This window comes from Agelaius phoeniceus, unplaced genomic scaffold (assembly GCF_051311805.1).
Source record: "Agelaius phoeniceus isolate bAgePho1 unplaced genomic scaffold, bAgePho1.hap1 Scaffold_184, whole genome shotgun sequence".
Lineage (NCBI taxonomy): Eukaryota > Metazoa > Chordata > Aves > Passeriformes > Icteridae > Agelaius > Agelaius phoeniceus.
This window is the reverse complement of record NW_027509892.1, coordinates 44,596-64,344: the sequence shown is the minus strand read 5'-3', so window position 1 is coordinate 64,344 and position 19,749 is coordinate 44,596. Positions and strand designations below refer to the sequence as shown.

The 19,749-nt window shown below is 49.9% G+C and overlaps 1 protein-coding gene across 2 annotated transcripts in view; it reads left to right on the top strand.

The window, feature by feature from the left end:
• Window positions 1-18,872, top strand: part of LOC129134156 (uncharacterized) — a 91,622-nt gene extending 72,750 nt beyond the window's left edge. The window contains exons 1-3 of one of the 2 annotated variants that reach the window (XR_008536137.2): window positions 15,550-16,820; window positions 18,288-18,485; window positions 18,614-18,872. The gene's annotated coding sequence lies outside the window, so the exon portion shown is untranslated. Of the gene's footprint in view, window positions 1-15,549; window positions 16,821-18,287; window positions 18,486-18,613 lie in introns of those variants that run through there. The other variant, XM_077173133.1, reaches the window with a different exon arrangement.
• The last annotated feature ends 877 nt before the right edge of the window (window positions 18,873-19,749 follow it).

Genomic DNA, 19,749 nt, shown 5'->3' with positions numbered 1-19,749 from the left:
GAAAATTTCAGGCTCCCATGGAGGAAATAGTTTTCCTAAAATCATTACCGTTTTGGGGTTTTTTGCACTCCCCGGTAGCCTGAACGTTTCTACTGCTGCTTTTTTATCCTAAAGCCAGAATGGAAATCCCAGATTAGAAATACAGGGAAAGAAAGAGAGAAAGAAAGAAAGAGAGAGAGAGAAAGAGAGAAAGAGAGAAAGAAAGAAGGAAAGAAAGAAGGAAAGAAAGAGACAGAGAGAAAGAAAGAAAGAGAGAGAGAGAAAGAAAGAGAGAGAGAGAGACAGAAAGCGAGACAGAGAGAAAGAAAGAAAGAGAGAGAGAAAGAAAGAAAGAGAGACAGAGAGAGACAGAGAGAAAGAAAGAGAGAGACAGAGAGAAAGAAAGAAAGAAAGAGAGACAGAGAGAGAGAGAGACAGAAAGAGAGAGAGAAAGAGAGAAAGAAAGAAAGAGAGACAGAGAGAGAGAGACAGAGAGACAGTGAGAACGAAAGAAAGAGAAAGAGAGAAAGAAAGAGAGACAGAGAGAGAGAGACAGAAAGAGAGACAGTGAGAACGAAAGAGAGAGAGAGAAAGAGAGAAAGAAAGAGAGACAGAGAGAGAGAGACAGAAAGAGAGACAGTGAGAACGAAAGAGAGAGAGAGAAAGAGAGAAAGAAAGAAAGAGAGACAGAGAGAGAGAGACAGAAAGAGAGACAGTGAGAACGAAAGAGAGAGAGAGAAAGAGAGAAAGAAAGAGAGACAGAGAGAGAGAGACAGAAAGAGAGACAGTGAGAACGAAAGAGAGAGAGAGAAAGAGAGAAAGAAAGAGAGACAGAGAGAGAGAGACAGAAAGAGAGACAGTGAGAACGAAAGAGAGAGAGAGAAAGAGAGAAAGAAAGAAAGAGAGACAGAGAGAGAGAGACAGAAAGAGAGACAGTGAGAATGAAAGAGAGAGAGAGAAATAGAGAAGGAAAGAAAGAGAGACAGAGAGAGAGACAGAAAGAGAGACAGTGAGAACGAAAGAGAGAGAGAGAAAGAGAGAAGGAAAGAAAGAGACACAGAGAGAGAGAGACAGAAAGAGAGACAGTGAGAACGAAAGAGAGAGAGAGAAAGAGAGAAGGAAAGAAAGAGACACAGAGAGAGAGAGACAGAAAGAGAGACAGTGAGAACGAAAGAGAGAGAGAGAAAGAGAGAAGGAAAGAAAGAGAGACAGAGAGAGAGAGACAGAAAGAGAGACAGTGAGAACGAAAGAGAGAGAGAGAAAGAGAGAAGGAAAGAAAGAGACACAGAGAGAGAGAGACAGAAAGAGAGACAGTGAGAACGAAAGAGAGAGAGAGAAAGAGAGAAGGAAAGAAAGAGACACAGAGAGAGAGAGACAGAAAGAGAGACAGTGAGAACGAAAGAGAGAGAGAGAAAGAGAGAAGGAAAGAAAGAGACACAGAGAGAGAGAGACAGAAAGAGAGACAGTGAGAACGAAAGAGAGAGAGAGAAAGAGAGAAGGAAAGAAAGAGACACAGAGAGAGAGAGACAGAAAGAGAGACAGTGAGAACGAAAGAGAGAGAGAGAAAGAGAGAAGGAAAGAAAGAGACACAGAGAGAGAGAGACAGAAAGAGAGACAGTGAGAACGAAAGAGAGAGAGAGAAAGAGAGAAGGAAAGAAAGAGACACAGAGAGAGAGAGACAGAAAGAGAGACAGTGAGAACGAAAGAGAGAGAGAGAAAGAGAGAAGGAAAGAAAGAGACACAGAGAGAGAGAGACAGAAAGAGAGACAGTGAGAACGAAAGAGAGAGAGAGAAAGAGAGGAAGAAAGAGAGACAGAGAGAGAGACAGAAAGAGAGACAGTGAGAACGAAAGAGAGAGAGAGAAAGAGAGAAAGAAAGAAAGAGAGACAGAGAGAGAGAGAGACAGAAAGAGAGACAGTGAGAACGAAAGAAAGAGAGAGAAAGAAAGAGAGACAGAGAGAGAGAGACAGAAAGAGAGACAGTGAGAACGAAAGAGAGAGAGAGAAAGAGAGAAAGAAAGAGAGACAGAGAGAGAGAGACAGAAAGAGAGACAGTGAGAACGAAAGAGAGAGAGAGAAAGAGAGAAAGAAAGAAAGAGAGACAGAGAGAGAGAGACAGAAAGAGAGACAGTGAGAACGAAAGAGAGAGAGAGAAAGAGAGAAGGAAAGAAAGAGACACAGAGAGAGAGAGACAGAAAGAGAGACAGTGAGAACGAAAGAGAGAGAGAGAAAGAGAGAAGGAAAGAAAGAGACACAGAGAGAGAGAGACAGAAAGAGAGACAGTGAGAACGAAAGAGAGAGAGAGAAAGAGAGAAGGAAAGAAAGAGACACAGAGAGAGAGAGACAGAAAGAGAGACAGTGAGAACGAAAGAGAGAGAGAGAAAGAGAGAAGGAAAGAAAGAGACACAGAGAGAGAGAGACAGAAAGAGAGACAGTGAGAACGAAAGAGAGAGAGAGAAAGAGAGAAGGAAAGAAAGAGACACAGAGAGAGAGAGACAGAAAGAGAGACAGTGAGAACGAAAGAGAGAGAGAGAAAGAGAGAAGGAAAGAAAGAGACACAGAGAGAGAGAGACAGAAAGAGAGACAGTGAGAACGAAAGAGAGAGAGAGAAAGAGAGGAAGAAAGAGAGACAGAAAGAGAGACAGTGAGAACGAAAGAAAGAGAGAGAGAGAAAGAGAGGAAGAAAGAGAGACAGAGAGAGAGAGACAGTGAGAACGAAAGAAAGAGAGAGAGAGAAAGAGAGAAAGAAAGAAAGAGAGACAGAGAGAGAGAGAGACAGAAAGAGACAGTGAGAACGAAAGAAAGAGAGAGAAAGAAAGAGAGACAGAGAGAGAGAGAGACAGAAAGAGAGACAGTGAGAACGAAAGAAAGAGAGAGAAAGAAAGAGAGACAGAGAGAGAGAGAGACAGAAAGAGAGACAGTGAGAACGAAAGAAAGAGAGAGAAAGAAAGAGAGACAGAGAGAGAGAGACAGAAAGAGAGACAGTGAGAACGAAAGAAAGAGAGAGAAAGAAAGAGAGAAAGAAAGAGAGACAGAGAGAGAGACAGAAAGAGAGACAGTGAGAACGAAAGAGAGAGAGAAAGAGAGACAGAGAGAAAGAAAGAAAGAAAGAGAGACAGAGAGAGAGAGACAGAAAGAGAGACAGTGAGAACGAAAGAAAGAGAGAGAGAAAGAGAGAAAGAAAGAAAGAGAGACAGAGAGACAGACAGAAAGAAAGAAAGAGAGAGACAGGAAGAGAGCGAGAGAAAGAAAGAAATAGAGAAAGACAGACAGAAAGAAAGAAAAGGAAAAAGGAAAGGAAGAAAAAAAAAAGGAGGAAGAGAAAGGAAGAAAAAAAATGAAAAAGGAAAAGGGTGAGAGTGAAAAAGAAAGCGCGAAAGTGGAAAAGGGGGTGAAAAACAGAGTGAAAAAAAGAAAAAAGATTAGGAGTGGAAAAGAAAGGACATTCGGGAGGGGCGGTGCTGCCTAAGGTGCTTCCGCGCCCAGGAGCGAAGGAGCCGTTTGATCCCCTGGCGGGAGCGCCGCTCCCGGTGGCGGAGAACGGAGCGGTGGCTGTCAGTCCGAGACTCCAACTCCCGGCAGGCCCTGCGGCCGTAAAGCGCGGCGTCTGACGCAACGGCCGACGCGCCATATGAATGGCTGGCGGGCCGAGGCGGCCGCGTGCCGGGGGAGCGGGCTGGGCGCGGGGAGCTCCCGGCGCCTGTCCCACGCGGGACGGAGCCGCGGCAGCGACGCCGGAGGGGCGAAGCCTCCGTCCGGCCGCCCGCACGGAGCCGAGCGGCGCGGAAGGGGCGTCCGCCCGGTGCCTCGGCCTCGCTCAGCGGTCCCGGTGGCGGGGGCTGAGCTCGGGCGGGGCGCGCTGCCGCCCGCCGATGGCGGAGCGCCAGGCGGTGCTTTGCTGCCGCGGGCCGGGAGCTGCAGGAGCCGCCCCGGGCGAGCGGCGCCGGGCGCTGCCGCGGTCACTGTGCGGCGGCTGCCCTCGGGCTGGCGGAGGCGCGGGAGCCGCCGAGCTGCAGCCGTCTCCCTCGGGCCGCTGCCGCTGCTGCGGGCGGGGGCGGACGAGCGGCTGCGGAGGCGGCTCCGCGGCGTGCTCAGCCTTGCGAGCAGAGAGCGCTCGACATCGCTGGCATGACACGGCTGCTGAGTGCCTCAGTGCTCGTGGCTCTTCCTTCCACGCAAACAGATGGAGCGGCATCGCTGAGCAGTAAAACACAGCGATGGCCCGGAGAATGGCGAGCGCAAGGAGCGCCGGGCAGGATCCTTCTGATGGCACAGGTGCGATCGGCAAACTCAGCCCCTTGTGCCCCTGCCCTCCCGACCCCCAGGGGAAATGCTCTCCAGCCTCGAGCTGCTGAGAGACAAAACGTGTGATTTGACACTAGGGTCCGGAAAAGGTTTCCGTTTAGATTAGCAAATGCCTCCATTGTTCTCGGTTACATCCTAGGATCGGTTTTAGGCAGTGACTTTCTACCGCTTGTCGGATTTTCTTGTGCAATAGTAAGAAAATAGGCAGGTCTGATACTGGTTTCGCTTTTTTTCTACTTCATGTTCCATGAGCTGCTTTTATCCAAGCAATTGTTTTAAAGTTCTACTGTAGGCGTTTCTGGTTCACTTTTTTTTTTTGTTTTTTTTCCTCTAAATCGGCAGTAAATATAGCTGAGTAAAATTACCTTGGTTTTCTTCCTTCTTAAATGTTTTTATTGATAATCCTATTTGAATATGCAGAACACGTGGGTATGTCCTGTAATATATCCTAGCTTTTCTTGTTTACAGGGTACTCAGAAAATATTTTTCCCTTCGAGTCCCACTGAAACATTCTCCGTGCAATCTCCGTTAAGGTCTGTGTTTACAAATAAGCCACCATCAGCTGAGATATTTGCCTGTGTACCTTTTCCTGTCATTCAGAGCTTGCGTTCTGTGGTTTTTATGATAAACCTATCAAACTTGCGAAACCGTTTTGCAAGTCTTGACCGTTGAAGGCAGCAAGAAGTGGTTTTAAAGCCTGTTCTTGAGCAGACGAAGGGAAAAAGTGTGAATTTGCTGCTGAACTTGTCCTTTTTCATTTGACTTGCCTTGAATTATTTAGGAAGAGAGAGCACTAGAAAAAAGAGAGAAATAGAATTGGTTCTTGAGCCCTCCTAAAATGCTCCCTGTGATTCCGTGTGGAGCCAAAGTGAAGGGTGATGGAACAGAGCCCCTGTGCTTTAGAAGGAAATCAATTTCAACCTGATCTCCACCCTGAGTCTCCCTAATTTCTGTTTTTAAAATGCAAACTCAGTTTAGGAAGTGTTGGGAGTTAGTATTTTGGGGAAGAAATGGCAGTTGCACAAACCGTTCCATTTCCCAGAGGCTCTGGGAAGGATTCATTTTGTAAGCGCTGTAACTGCCATCGGTTGGGGGTTCGGGGTTGGAATGTGCACTTGCCCTCCTATAAAGCACTCGTTCATTTGCATTTCAGTGCCAGGAGTCTGGAGAAACTGGAGAAGAGCCCAAGAGACATTTTTCATCCTGAGATACAAAAGGTAGGAAGTGACTTTTTTTGGTTTGGTTCTTTTTCTTTATGATTTCCTGGAAATAGAAGTAATTAAGTATAGATCCTACTGGTTTGTTTCTTCCAGTAGCTAATAAGAATAATAATAATAATCTAATACTACTTAAACTGTCTCTTTATCCATTGAACTGGCCATTTCAAATCCAAACTTCTAAACACCAATAAAACCATCATCCTTGTAGAATCTTTAATAGGAGGGGGCTAAAGATGCTGTTTTTGTTGACAGGATTTATTGGTTCTTGAAGGGCAAGAGGTGAGTACAAGCCTAACTACTTCTTGCTCACAGACCCGTCCGGTGAATACGGCTTTGTATTTGGATGGGCTTTTGATGACTTCTAAATCAATTGCTCGTTACAGTAAAAAGAAGTCATGTTTTTTTGAACCTGACAGCAAAAATAACTTGAAGCACCAATTTAATAATAATTGATCACCCGTCTAAGTTAATGATTTTATGCTATACTATCAAAGTTTAAAGGTAAATTATTGTGTAGTAGGAGATGGTATAAAATGTATGTTCTAACGTGTAGGATGTATGCAAAGATTAGAGGAAACAAATTTTTATGTCTTCTGTTTGACTGTTTACCAAATAATATTTGGTTTTATTTTCCTGGGATCGGTGAATTTTAAATTTGGAGTCCTCTATGCTAAGGATGGTCAGCTTACAGGTGATGAAATGTTCAGTCATGGTGAGGTTTTCACCTTCTCCTTAATTGTTTTGCTCATCTGAAAAGAAAAAAAAAAAAAAAAAAAAAAAAAGGTATGTTTATTATTTGTTACCCCGTTCTGTCCGTTTCCTCAGTATTTGCTGGAGCTCTGCTTACCCAAGCTTTGGGTAAAACAAGCTTTGGGTTCCTTCTGTCCCACTGGGTGTTGCCCAGTTTGGTTGCATCTGGTGAAATTCAGCCTGAGCCCTTACAGAACCAGCTCAAACCAGGTGAGAGCCATTCGCAGCTCTCTCAGGACACCCGGAGGAGGATGGGTGACGTTTCTGAGCATCTGGCAAGTGCACTTCTATCAAAACTCGGCCTGTGCAATTTCTGGGGAAAACCCTTCTGTATCCTGAAGGGTTCCTCAAAGTCTGTTGAGGATCCGGTTAGCAGTTGCTCACCTGGATGGTTCCAGCTCCTCAAGCTAACACTTGTACTCTTGCCCTGTAGTTTAGATCTATTGTAGTTTTGTTATTTTGCAAGATTTTACGTCTTTGGACAGTAACGTGCATTTCACTCTTTGGAACCTCTCGGATCGTGCTTTGGTGCAGCACCACCTAATGGGACACTTGGCTGCTGTGCTGAAGGGCTTGGTTACTAGAATTGTAAATCCCGGAGAGTTTGTAAGTCTTCTGTCCCCAGGGAGGTGTCACGCTTTGTTCACCGTTGCTCTGTTTGTCGGGTGCTGCTTCTCGTCGGAGGTATTAACTTCAAACTGCCCTGTTCTTTTTTGAACTTTTTTTCCTGGTTCTCTCCGTAGGGCAGGGAAGGACTCTCGTATCCCGGTCGTCAGACTCAGCGCTGCCCGAGAAGATACAGAGACTGTAAAAATCATAAGAAGCAACTAGGACTGCAGAGGAAACAAACTGGAGAGAACAAAAGGTGATATTGTTCTCCTTAGCCTGGATTAGAAACATCCACTGCGCTTTGATGCCGGTGGCTGCCAGGGGCTCGTTAGGTCTCTTGAGGCAGGTGTAGGTGTTCACTTGTAGGTTCTATTTTTTGGCAAAGGACCACGAGAGAAGTTTATTTATAGATCCAAATAAACATTCATCTTATCTGAACATAACCTGTCATCCCCTTTCTGACATTAAGGACTCCTGTATAAATACTTGGGGGGGTTTTCTTTGTCGTTTCTGAATGGTTCCATTTTGCCGGCTACTTGAACGAGTCTGAGGGGGTTTAATTGCATACTGCTTCCTTGAAATTCTGTTGGTCTCTGCTTGGAACCCTTCTTGTACTGCTTAATGAAAGACTTCGGATGGTGTTTTCTTGCCTGTTTGTGTTTAAGGTCGTGCTCTGATGCATTTACAGAAGCCATGGCAGGAGAGAGTCAGCTGCTGGAGAAGAGGAGACAGTATTATCCCTGTGCAGCACGGAACTGTGCTACTGCTGTGTCATCAGCTGTGTCTGCACTGAAAGTAGCCACCTTCACTTGTAGGTAGCTCCTTGGTGCTTTAGGACACGCTGAGGGATTTATTCCTTTTGGGATCCACGATGAGAATTCCCAAGAGAGGTAGTAGTAATAAGGTCTGAGATTGGAAAAAAGCCTGTGTCCTTGGAATGTTGTTGTTGTCGTCAAAAGTTAATTTTTCCTTCTTTCTTAGCCAGTAGTCAGCTTTTTGCTTTATTTTTTGTGGTATCAGTATTTGATTGTTTAAAAAATTGCTTCAAAAGAACTGCAGTGGCTGGCCACCAGGACCTTGTTCCGATTTGCCTATTTGCTTGTAGCTAAAACCTTTCCATATTGTTTATCATTCTATTGAAGAAACTGCTGCCCAGTCAACTAAGAACTGAACATCTGTCTGTCTAGGACATGGGGAGAGGATTTAGGTCATGTCTTTGTTTCCAGAAAAAAGTTCCAGTGTAGTTTCTAACTAGAGGAAAAGGGGGGGGGGGGGGGGGGGGGGGGGGGTGAAGACGCGGGGCTCTGATGCCCCTGGGGGCACCCCGAGGTGCCCAGGAGAGGGAGCCCCACTGCGGTGCAGGAGCAGGTATGTTATCACGTACTAGAGAGCAAATTATAAATAGAAATATGAAAATTATAAATATAAAAATATTTTTTAGATCGTTAAAGAAAGCGGTTTTTTTAACTTGTCAATAGGCAGGGTTTTGATGATAAAAATGATAAATACAAAGAATATGAAGGTAGAAATCTAAGTCTAGAAAGATATCATAAATACATACAGATAAAGTTTAAAACTAGAAGAAAAAATCAGTTGCAGCAGTAGATACGATACATAATATAGATAATACTTTAAATACATGTCTAGAATTTTATAGATATTATAGATAATTATTAATAGATTGCATCAAAAGAAACGATAAATATAAATGTGAGTATAATTACACAAAGTATAAAAATATTTCGATACCGTTTAAAAGAAGGTGTTTTCGTGTATTTATTTGGTTAGAGATGGGGCTTTTGTTTGGATTAATAGACGTAGTCTAGAAATATAAATCTAACTGTAGAGAGATCCAATCGATAGAGGAGGCTATTTCTAAAAACACAACCGAACGCCGCCGCCTTCGGGGGAATCGCACGAGCTCGGCCGAAGCAAGGCGAGAGCGGCCGACCCTGAGGGCCTCGAGCGAACCGAGGCGAGGCTTCCGAGGCTGCCTGAAGCGAAGCGAGCCGAGCTCAGGCGAAGCGAGCCTGCTGCTCTCGTGCGCGCTGCTTAGCGCCAGTGCGCTCCCAGCCTAATGAGCTCCTGCCCGAGCCCGCGCTCCCGGTCGTGTCCGCGCCGTGGCCGGGCCACCCGCGGGACGCGGCAGCGGGAGAGCCCCGAGCCGGGCGAGCTGAACGGGAGGCGGCGGCGCTTGCCCGCCCGCCGTCGGGGAGCCGAGGCGAGGCGAGCGGAGCCGAAGAGGCGAATGCAGGCGCCAAGAGCCGAGTTGAGGCGCCAAGAGCCGACTCGAGCCGAGCGTCTCCGGAGCGAGCCGAGCTCCGCCGAGCGCCGCAGCATCCCGGGTAGGGCGAGGCGCCGGGCCGGGCTCGGGGTGCAGCCGGGGCTCTGGGAGGCTTCCCCGCCTGTCCCTCTCTCTAGCCCTCCTTCCTTCTCCCCGTCTTCGCCTTCTCTCGCTCCCTTTCCCCCATTCCCTCTCCCCCCGCAAAGCCGGCTCCTTCCTGTCCTGTCCCTAGCCCGCTACTCCCTTCTGTTCCCCCTGTCTCCTTCCTCTGCCCAGCCTCCGTGTACCCTCGTCCCGGGCTTTCCCTTCCCGTGCCGCTTTCCTGCACAGCCCGAGCTCCCTCGCCGCCCTTTGTCGTGCCCTGCTCTCGCTCCTCTCTTCCCGTGCCCCCTTTCCTTCTTTGCCCCGCAGCCGCGGGGCTCGGGCTGCCGGAGAATAAAGCCCCGAGGGCCGGAGCCCGGCGCCCCTGGGCCCTTGCGGGAGTCCCCGCGCGGGGCCGGAGGCTCTCGGCGGATCCCCCCGTGCCGCTCAAGCAGCGCGGCCGACAGCGCCGGAGCTGCGGCTTTGCCGGCATCGCGCTGAGAGCGGCCCCCGCTCCGTGCCGGGCCGTCCCCGCCGTCTGTGCCGCTCCCTCTCTCGCTGCCCCTGGCCCGTGACAGCGAGGCTGGGCAGGAACCTCAAGCCTTCTGGGGGCTGCCCCCCCTTTCTTGTTGCAGCAGAATCCCTTGCTGGGGCCATGCACGTGTGGGAAGGGCTTGGGGGAAGCGCTGCGCTGCTGTCCGGGGCAGTCGGATTCGTTCGGAGCCTTCTTTGGGGGTCAGGGAAAGGCGGGGTGAAGACTCGGGGCTCTGATGCCGTTGGGGGCACCCCAAGGTGCCCGGGAGAGGGAGCCCCACGGCGGTGCAGGAGCAGGTGGGGGGCGGGCGAGGGGCGGGGGTCACGCTGGGTGCCGTCCCCCGGAGGGACCCAAAGCTGCCACCAAATGCACAGGGAGGGGTGAGTGGGTGTAGGATGCTAAAACCTGGCAAGGCATTCGGTTTTCTAGGTATTGCTAAAGAATAGGAATTGGTCTCTAAACTCAGCTGGGGAGAAACCCTCTCTATGCACTCATTTGTTTACAGGAATGTAGAAGGTTCCGACTGGAGATGGGTAGTAGTTCTGAAGATATTGCCGTGAGGTTTTGATCTAGGAACGGACCGAGCTGTGCCCTGGAACCCTCAGAACAGCTGCAGGGGCTGAAGGCGATAGAAAGGGCTCTCTGGCACCTTTTGCCTCCGTTCTCTGCCAGCGCCCAAAGCGTGTCGCAGTCCCGGAAGAGGCGCTTGTCATCCCGAGAGCCAAAAGGAAGACGTGTAAAATCCCAGCTCTGCCTTGTGTTTCGTGTGGGTTTTTTACTTCGTATTGATGTCATTCCAGAGAGCAAGGAAAGAAGAAATGTGACCGGCTCCCACTATTACTGTGTGAAGGCTTTCTTGAAAGGCTGCTGTATTTCTATTGTCTTTTTCCACTCCAAGCTTGACTTTTGCCCTCGTTTTTCGAGCTCTGCTGCATTGGGGGTGTCCCAAGGAGGGCGGGGTTCCTCAGCAGGGCTCTTAGGAGGCGGCGCTGATTCTGCTTTTTCTGCAGGCGTCTCAAAGCGTGCTACCAGAATGACAGTTTTGTGCACTGGAAAGCTTTCCCTCAGTGCCATCAGCGCACGTCCGTGTCTGAATTGTGGAAGCAGACGGACTCAGAAAAGCCAGCACCCGGAGCAGATTTCTGTTGGCTCTGTGTCTGTGAGAAGCGGGCTGTGTGCTGGACGGGGAGAGGCGCTGTTGGAGAGCGGCATCAGCGCCAGGTGTGAGCTGTGAGGATGATGGGGGGCTCGGAGCAGCCCCAGGTGTGAGCTGTGAGGATGATGAGGGGCCGGCTCCTGCCGGGGGGGGGGGGGGTGCGAGGCTGTTTTAGGGGGAGGCTTCGCCTCAGCTGCCTTTTGCATGGAGCTGCTGAGTAGAGGGGTTCACGGGGGGGCTCCCGGGGCTGTCTCATGGAAGGACTGCGAGAGCTTCTCGCAGCGTCTGGGCGAACACCTGGATACGCGCTTGGATCCGCGGAGCATCGCTTCAAGGAGGTGCCGAGGGACGAATCTTTGCGCCGGGAAGCAGCAGCCGAACGGCTGAGGGCGTGTGGATTTGGAGCGGGGACTTTGGTCCTTTCCCTTTTCAATTGGATCTTGGCAGTCCCCCCTCCCCGCTTCCCCAGGAACAAAAAGGGAGCTTGTGAAGACAAAAGAAATGAAGGAGAGGCAAGCAGCTACTCTCCTAATATTGTCTGTGTTTGAACTAGGGGGGATCCGCTTTCGCTTGCGGTTCCAAGGATGTCGATTGAAGGAAAAGCTGCCTTTTCCCGGCTGTTAGGGGTATCCCAGGGGTGACAGGGAATCCCTGCGTTCCATTTGAACGGGAATGGGCAAAGTATTGTTGTCATCGGATGGCTTTGATTTGAAGGTAGCCAGCCCATTTTCATCATCCTAAGGTTTAAATGGAGGGGACAGCGCTGGTGTCCCTCCTTAGCAAGGGTTTGAATGGAGGTCAAAATCCCCCCTTGCACATGGCTTGAAGGATTTCATTGGAGGAAAGCCCCTTCTTTTCTGCTCTCCTAGGGGATGAACTTGAAGGGGAGAAGCCATTTCTTTGCCCTTGTTGAAGCGAGGTGAGCGCCGCCCGCGGCGTCAGTTTCGGGGTTGAGTTGCGGGAAGCCGCAGCTCTGGCGGCGTTTGCAGGGCTGCAGTCGGGCTGTGCCGCTGCATTTGAGGGCGCTTCTTGTGGCCGCGGCCCGGGCCGGAGCGTTGCCGCTCGGGAGCGCTGCCGGCCCGGGCCGGGCGGGTGCCGAGGCGCACGGGGAATTTGGCGCGGCAGCGGCGGAGCCGCTTTGCCGGTGCGAGCCGCCGTGCGGAGCCGAGGGCAGCTGGCGCCGGGCCGGCCAAGGGCGGCAGAGGCGGCGCGGGCGCTGCTGCGCCGGCCCGGCCGGTGCCGGCCGCTCTGTCCGCTCCGGGCGCGGGGCTCGGGCGCCGCCGGGGCCCCCCGGGCAGGGGGAGCGGGCGGGGGCGGGGGGGTCTCCGGGGCGGCACCGCCCCTGCGCGCCGGAGCAGCCGCCGGAGGAGCCGCTTTGCCGCCGGGAGCCGCGCTCCGTCCGGGGCCGGCAGCGCGCGGTTGGGCTGCCGCAAGTTCTTGGGTGTCGTGGTTCGGAGGTGCTTTGTAGGGATCGATCGCACGGGTTTGTTCTGGTCGCAGTGGGTGTGCGCTAAGGGCTATGGCGTTCTTCCTGACCGGTACGGTTCTCGGTTCTTCGGGTGGTGACGATAAAGGTTTGGTTTGAATCGAGTTCCGTAGTCGGATATTTTTTTTGCCGGGCTATTCTGTTTTTAAAGGCGTGCAATGGTTTCTACGGGTCGTTGCGTGAAGCAGCGGCTCGGATTTTAATTCTGTCGCCGTGGCTTTTATTAGCGTGGGCGTGTAGCGTTTGTTTCGGTGGGTTCGAGGTGGCGTCGTGTCGTTAATAGCGGCGGGGTTTTTAAAATCTCTCTAATTGCGTTTGTGTTTCTCGTCTTCCAGGGCTTTTATTTCTTTGGTTTGTTTGATTGTAGTGTACGTTTTATTGTGACGGATCATTTGGGAGATCTTGTCAATGGTTACGTTTCTCTTTCGGCTTTGTGTTTATTTCTGGGTGGTATTTTTATTTTGATCGAATGAGGCTCTATGCGTTTATTCTTCAGTTGGGAATAATTTTTTTGAGGTAAATTAAAGTTGCTTTGGTTTGGGGGACTTTTGTTTTACAAATGTATTTTCTTTTGGTTTTTTTTGTTTTTTTGTTTTTTTTTTTCTTTTGGTTTCTTGTTGTCCTTTGACGTATTTGGTGGTTATTGATCAGTTTTATTTTTGGGAACGTGGGTATTTATATGGTGGGTCTTTTTAAGTTGGGTTTTTTTTTTTTTTTGGGTAGTTATTTTCTTATTTTTTAGTGGTTGAGATTTTTTGTTTTTTTTCTATTTCGTTCATTAGTTCGCTTTCTAAAGTTCTTTTGACAGAGTATTGCTTATTCTTTGAGTTAGTGTAGATGTAGAATTTTGGTTAGTTTTTAAAATAACGTTCAGGGTCAGTGGCACTGATTGGAGTTGAGCGAGTTGGTTTGGGTTTTTTTAGAGGTTTTTGTGATTTGCTGCGTGTGTTTCTCAAGGGTTTTCTTTTCGTTTGGTTCCATTTTTCTGATGTGATGAGAACTGTTAGTGAAAAGAGTGTTGTGTGTTTTTTTCGCTGGCAGTCGTTTGGCTGGTGGAGGTATCTTGATGGTTTTGGAAGACATTGGTGGGAATTCGATGCTGTTTGTTTTGTCATTGCATTTAGGAATTGGATTTTAAATGTAAAATTCTAAGGATAGCTATCTTTAAACAAAACGAGTAGATGTGTAGAAATGGGAATAAACTTTCATTTTGATCTATTCGATCTCTATTTAAAATTTAACAGGTAACTTAAGTCATGATATATTCCAATAAGATATTGTATTTTTCAAAGAGCATTGTGTATGTTGATAGATATATCAATAGAGATGCTAAATATAAACACAGCTCAAAGGAAATTTTAAATCTAGAAATGTGTTGCGAATCTATGCAGATATATAGATCAAATTATTAAAGGATTGTAAATGTAAAGTTACATAAATCCATACAACACGTAATACAAGTGATACCGTATAGATCTTATGATGGTATATTATAGGAAACGGCTATAAATCTAGTACATCACTATGATATAATATCTAAAACATTATAGATATGGTAACTGTAAATACAACAACATTATTAAAAGTAGTTTAAAAGAAAGGATGGTTTTGTTTTTTACTTGGCAAAAGCAGGGGTTTTATTATAAAAACTACAAATACAAATGATAGAAAGGTAGAAATCTACTTGTAAAAAGATCTCATGAATACATCAAGATGGATATAAAAATTGAAAATATTAGAAAAAAGAAGTTGTAGCAGTAGATTTGGTACATGATAAAAATAATGATTTATCTCTATGATGTGAATAATAGATATGTGATATGTAATGATGAATGGAATGCATCAGTATAAACGGTGACTATAAAAGTGAATCTAATTATGCAAGCTCTAAATATAAAACTATTTCAATAGAGTTGAAAAGAAGGGTTTTTTGGTATTTGTTTGGTTAGAGATGGGATTTTTTTTGGAAGAATAAAAGTATGATAGAAATCTAAATGGAAGTCGAGAAATATACAGTCAATATATAATGATATTGCTAAAACCACAAAGTATGAATAAATACAGATAATAGGAATAGGCATAATAGATGGTATAAAGGACGTAACACATCACTGTCCGGTCTAAATATGCGTGTGAATAGAACTAGGAAAACTAGAACTATCAAATTTATTTCAAGAAGGCATGAAAGAAAGGGGGCTTATTTGGTTCTTGTTTGGTAAGAGGCAGGTTTCTGGCATTTATTTTTAGAGGAGTTTTTGGGGGGGATGGCCCCTGTTCTTTTTTGCCGCCTTGGCCGCCCGCAGGCCCAAGGCGCGCGGCGCCCCCGGCTGGGGTGGGCGGCAGTGCTGCCGCCTTGTGGGCAGAGCGCGGTACTGCAGCCCGCCGCCGCCGCCAGGCAGCCCTCTTGGGCGTGGCGCGTGGCGGAGTTTGTTTGACCTTCTGAAAATGGCGGCGAAAAGGGCGGGAAAGCGGAGGACCCTGGTGTGTCTATGCGGACTGCCTGCACGGAACACGGACGCCGGCGCAGCCCCGGCGGAATTTTTGTGGCGTTTTAGGTGTACCCAACATGGGCTGTGGGGTCAGCGGCGCCGTGGGCGGGCGTATTTTGGCGTGTTTCGGACCGGCATGTGAGTAACCGCCTCTCTCGGCCGAGGGGGCCTCTCTGCGCCGCCATGTTGGGAGTGGCGTGTCACCAATGTCGCGGGAGTTTGTTTGACCTTCTGAAAATGGCGGCCAAAAGGGCGGGGATATCGCGGACCCGGGAGTCTGCCGCCCTGTGGCCAGAGCCCGGTACTGCAGCCCCCCGAGCCAGCGCCCTGCCCCTCGCCGCTGGCTGCCGGGGGCGGGGCAAGGGCGCGGCTGCCGAGCGAGGCAAGGGCGAGGGGCGGGAGCGAGGGGCGGGCGGGGCGGGAGCGAGGGGCGGGCGGGGCGGGAGCGAGGGGCGGGCGGGGCGGGAGCGAGGGGCGGGCGGGGCGGGAGCGAGGGGCGGGCGGGAGCGAGGGGCGGGCGGGAGCGAGGGGCGGGCGGGAGCGAGGGGCGGGCGGGGCGGGCTCGGTAAATGGCCGGGAGGGGTGAAAGACGTTCAGGAGTGCAAAAGGGACACGATGGCTGAGAAGAATGGCCGGGGGGGGGGGCGGCCCGGCGGGGCCGCTTTCGGCGGGCGGCGGAGGCGCGGTCGTAGCGCTCCGCGGGCCGGGGGCAGCGAGCGGGGGCGGGCGAACGCCGTCGGAACGGAGCTGCACCCCCCCCCGAGCCCGCACACGCGCCTCTCCAGGAAGCGACGGCGGGCCGGAAAATCCCGGCGGGGCGGCGGCGCTGCCCGCCCTTTCTGCCGCCAGCTTTGCAAGGTAAGACCGTCCGCCCCGCCCCGCCCCGTCCCGCCGCCCTCCGGTGTCTGTAAACAGACGGACTCCCTCTGGCTTCCCACTTCTCCGTGCTGGAGAGTGGGAGAAAGGTCCGTGCTGCTTGCCGTGTCCTCGGTGGGCAGAGAGCTCTGACCTTGCCTTGCATGGGCTGCTGAGGATTGGATCCATGGGGATGTGCTTTGATGCATTTAGTGACCTTTACAGATTTCTTTCCCCGCTTTTTTCAGTTCCCAGAATCATGGAAGAATTCAGGTTGCAAGGGGCTCTAAAGATCACCTCATTCCAAGGCTGCTGCTGCCGTGGGCAGGGACGTGCTTCCATCGAGCAGCTTGCTCAGAGCCTCATCGCAGAGCACCGACGGGCCTTGAGCACTTGCAGCGGTGGGGCAGCCCCGGGACCTCTGAGCAACCTGTGCCCTGTGCCAGCCAGGTGCCAGAGGAGGAAGGAAGCCCTTCCCACCTGGAGCAGAGGCTGCGTAGCCTTGTGTCACCGAGCGTGTGAGACAGAAAGGCCCTTCCTTTCTGGAGGGGTAACAACACTCAAAGCTCTTTCTCGGGACAAGCAGAGCAATGGAAGGCCAAAGTAGCCTTCAGTTCTTCCAGCAGCTTTGGGAACAACTTGAAGGAGGAGCAGAGCTGGCCTGGTGCCTGCCATGGCTGTCTGTCTTCTTGGCTGAGGCTTTATAAATGAGGCGCTTTTCTGTAGTTCCTTTTCAGGCATGACGTGCAAGTTGCCCCTAGAAGTCCAAAGGCAGCTGTTTTCTTAGCAGAAGGAAGTCAGGAGGAGGCAAAGCCAGCAGCTAAGTCTGGATAAAAAACTTGGCTAACCTCTTTTCCCCCCCTCCTCCAAACAGGCAAGTGTGAAGCACTCAGCAGAGATCTGCCCGGGAGGAAAAGCAGAGCCAATCTCTGAGAAGAAGGGACATGCGAGCTCTGGCGAGGACGGCTGCTCCCCCTGGCCTTGGTGTGGGACCTCCTGAGCTGCCATTCCTGTGGTGGGAGTGTTTCTCCTCTCCTCCAGCCAAGCCAGAGACCGCCTAGGGAAGGAGCAGGTAAGGTTGAAGTACCGAGGTCTCCCAGGTAAGAAGTGACACGGCAAAAGGAAATGGCCTCAACTTGCAGCAGGGAAGGCTTAGATTGGATTGGAGGGAAAATTTCTTCCCTGAAAGGGTGCTGAGGCGTAGGAGCAGGCTGCCCAGGAAAGTCCCCATGCCTGGAGACATGTCAAGGATGTCAAGATGTGGTGTTTAGGGACCTGACTTGGGGGGGCAGCAGCTGGGCTCGATGTCCTTAGAAGGCTTTTCCAACCGCAAGGATCCTACGGATCCTATGGTTCTGGAAAGCCTTGACCCCTCTGGCTCTAGCACAGCACCTGGATGCTGACAAAATGAGGCTGGTCCTAGAGCCTGGAGGTCCCTGTGCCACAGGGAGAGGACAAGCCGGTGTCACCTGCAGGGAGGGTCTCGTCCCCAGAGAGCCGTCAGTGACTCCGTCCCTGCCCGGGGCTCTGGGTGCGCCCTCGGGGGGCGGGGGACGACACCTGCCCTCAGGTGTCCCTCTGGGCACCTGGGAAGGGAACCAGGTCCATCCGTGCGGCAGCTCCAGGGCTTGCAGGCTTTGGGGCTTTGCAGCTGTGTGCCTTGTCACAAGGTGGCAGGGACGTGACACTGCCTGGCAACGCTGCTGGCCTCGGATCCTTGCTGCTCTCATCCTTATCCCATATGGATTTAGCAGCAATCTTCTGTCTTTGCTTTCAAACTGTCCTTGGGAGAGTTCCAAGAGAGGGTCATTAGTTATTTCAAAGCCTACATCTTTTACCTCTTGGCACTGAAGAGAAAAGACACAAACCTGCTTTGCATCCTTCTGCCTGGAAGTCATTGTGACACACAGGGAAGGGAGGAAGGGGCTGGCCGGGGTCAGCCTCTGCTGAGCCTCAGCTCTGGCTGCTCCTGCTCACAGGGTAAAGCCAAAAGCTGTCGTGATCAAAAACGCAGGCCGCCCTTCTGACCTGAGTCACAGGGGCCGTTTCTTCTGAATGAATCAAGGTGGGAAATCATTCTTGGAGCTTCAGAAGAAAAAAAACCCCAGAACCGTAGGTACGTTTGTAAGAGTGGGTATGTACGTACATTTCCTTCGATGAAGAAGAAAATCTTAGAAATATCATGTCACGTCTGGCTTCCTAGAGAAGATCCTGACCTCTGGGCTTCTGAAAGCAAATGGCTGTGCATTTATAGGAGCGTTTCCCTTCTTTTTATGTGCCTCCCCCAGTCATCTTCTACCCTTGCCCACGGCAAGGAGAGCGCGGTGATTTGGCTGCTCCGCTCTGCCGAGGTTGTTGCAGGCTGTGTAGCAGGGAGTGAGGCCTTTTGTGGCTGCTCATCAGACATTTTCCTACAGCCTTCTCCCTGCAATGGTAAAATGAGACTTGTGTTAGCGAGCAGTCAAGTAGAGCAGGTAACATTAGAAAAGAATTGTTTCTGAGCTGCTGTTCACTAGCACGTGTTTCCCCTTTCCGGCAGAGTGCAGCCGCCCAAGAAGGGATTTTTTTGGCTCAGCCAGATGTGCTCCCGCCTCCCACCGAGACGCTGAGACGGAGCTGAGTTTGCCTTCCAATGTCTTGGAACAGAGGTTCATGGGAAGTTTTCTCAGCTATCTAAGGCACGGAGCCCTGGAGCCAAGTCAGCCTGAGCTGCTGCGTGCTTGCTGTGAGCCTTGAGGTGAGCGCACATCGTTGCGGGCTTGGGATCGATTGAAATGCGCTAAGGAAACCAGCTCTGGGGAGGGAGGGAGGGAGGAAGGGAAATGCTCTCTTAACATGTGCCAATTCTTCTGTCAAACCCATCAGGGCAGGACAGCGTTCAGACTGAAAGTGTAAGAAGATGTGGAGTGAGACAGAATCTGACAGGAGCACCGGACTCACAAGTGCATGAATTTTGCTTTTTGCTTGGATTCAAACTCGGAAGTTGTAAGGAATTTGGGAAGGAGAAGGGACATTTCAGAAGGAGAAGAAGAAAAAGAAGTTGTTGTTTTTACAGCCCTGGCAAAATCTTTGGTTCTAGCTAATAAAGGAAGCTAGTTGAAATAAAAAAAAAGAAAAAAATGGGTTTTTTTCCTTCGCTGTTGTATTCGTTGGTGGGTCGTTATAGGGTGTGTTGTTTTATTTCTTGGTCCTATTAACTCTGTGTAAATAGTTTTTTGAGTGAAGCTAACTTTCTGGACGGGTTGGTTTGTATTTGAGGTAGGATTAATTTCAAGAGGTTTCTTTCCTAGACTTCTGATCGGTATTGCTGGGATTTTGGTTTTTTTGTTTACTGTATGTATCAAGAGAGAGATTTGGTAGGGCCAGCTGGGCTGCTGGAGTTTTGGGTGTTAATTTATTAGATGGCTTTTGTTAAACACAGAATAATTATGTAAGTTAACAGCAAATTACCCAATATATCTAGGTAAGCTACCTAAACACAATGCTTTATGTCTTACCATTTTTCTGTTCTTCTGCTCCAAGTAGTTGTGTCAAAAAAGAAAGCGCTGTTATTTTTCTGAAGAGCTTTCTTCTATAACAAGGCCTTTACTCCCTTTGAATTTGAGTCAGAGGAGCCAAACAGCTGCAGCTGCTCTGTGGGCTTCTATATTTGGTGGGATTAGCCCCCTCCCTTTTCCCAGGCATCATGGGAATGGGAGGCGGGTACCATCAGGGGTATATTAACCCCAGCTTTTGGTGAGGGGCTTCATTCCGTCTCTGGGGTGTGCTGGGGTGAGAGCTCTCCTGTTATTTCAGTGAAGAGCCTCTTTTAGCTTAGCTTGCTTTCAGCAGGTGTTTCTGGGCATCTAAAGCAATAGAGGCTTTGAAGATACTGTGAAGAAAATGGCATGGAATACAGGGAGTATTTAAGGTGAAGATTTCGGATTTTGTGTTTAGGGGTGATAAAGCGTATCTGCAATTTCTGGTTTTGTTCTTGTTTTGTGTTTTTATTGTTTTTAGGA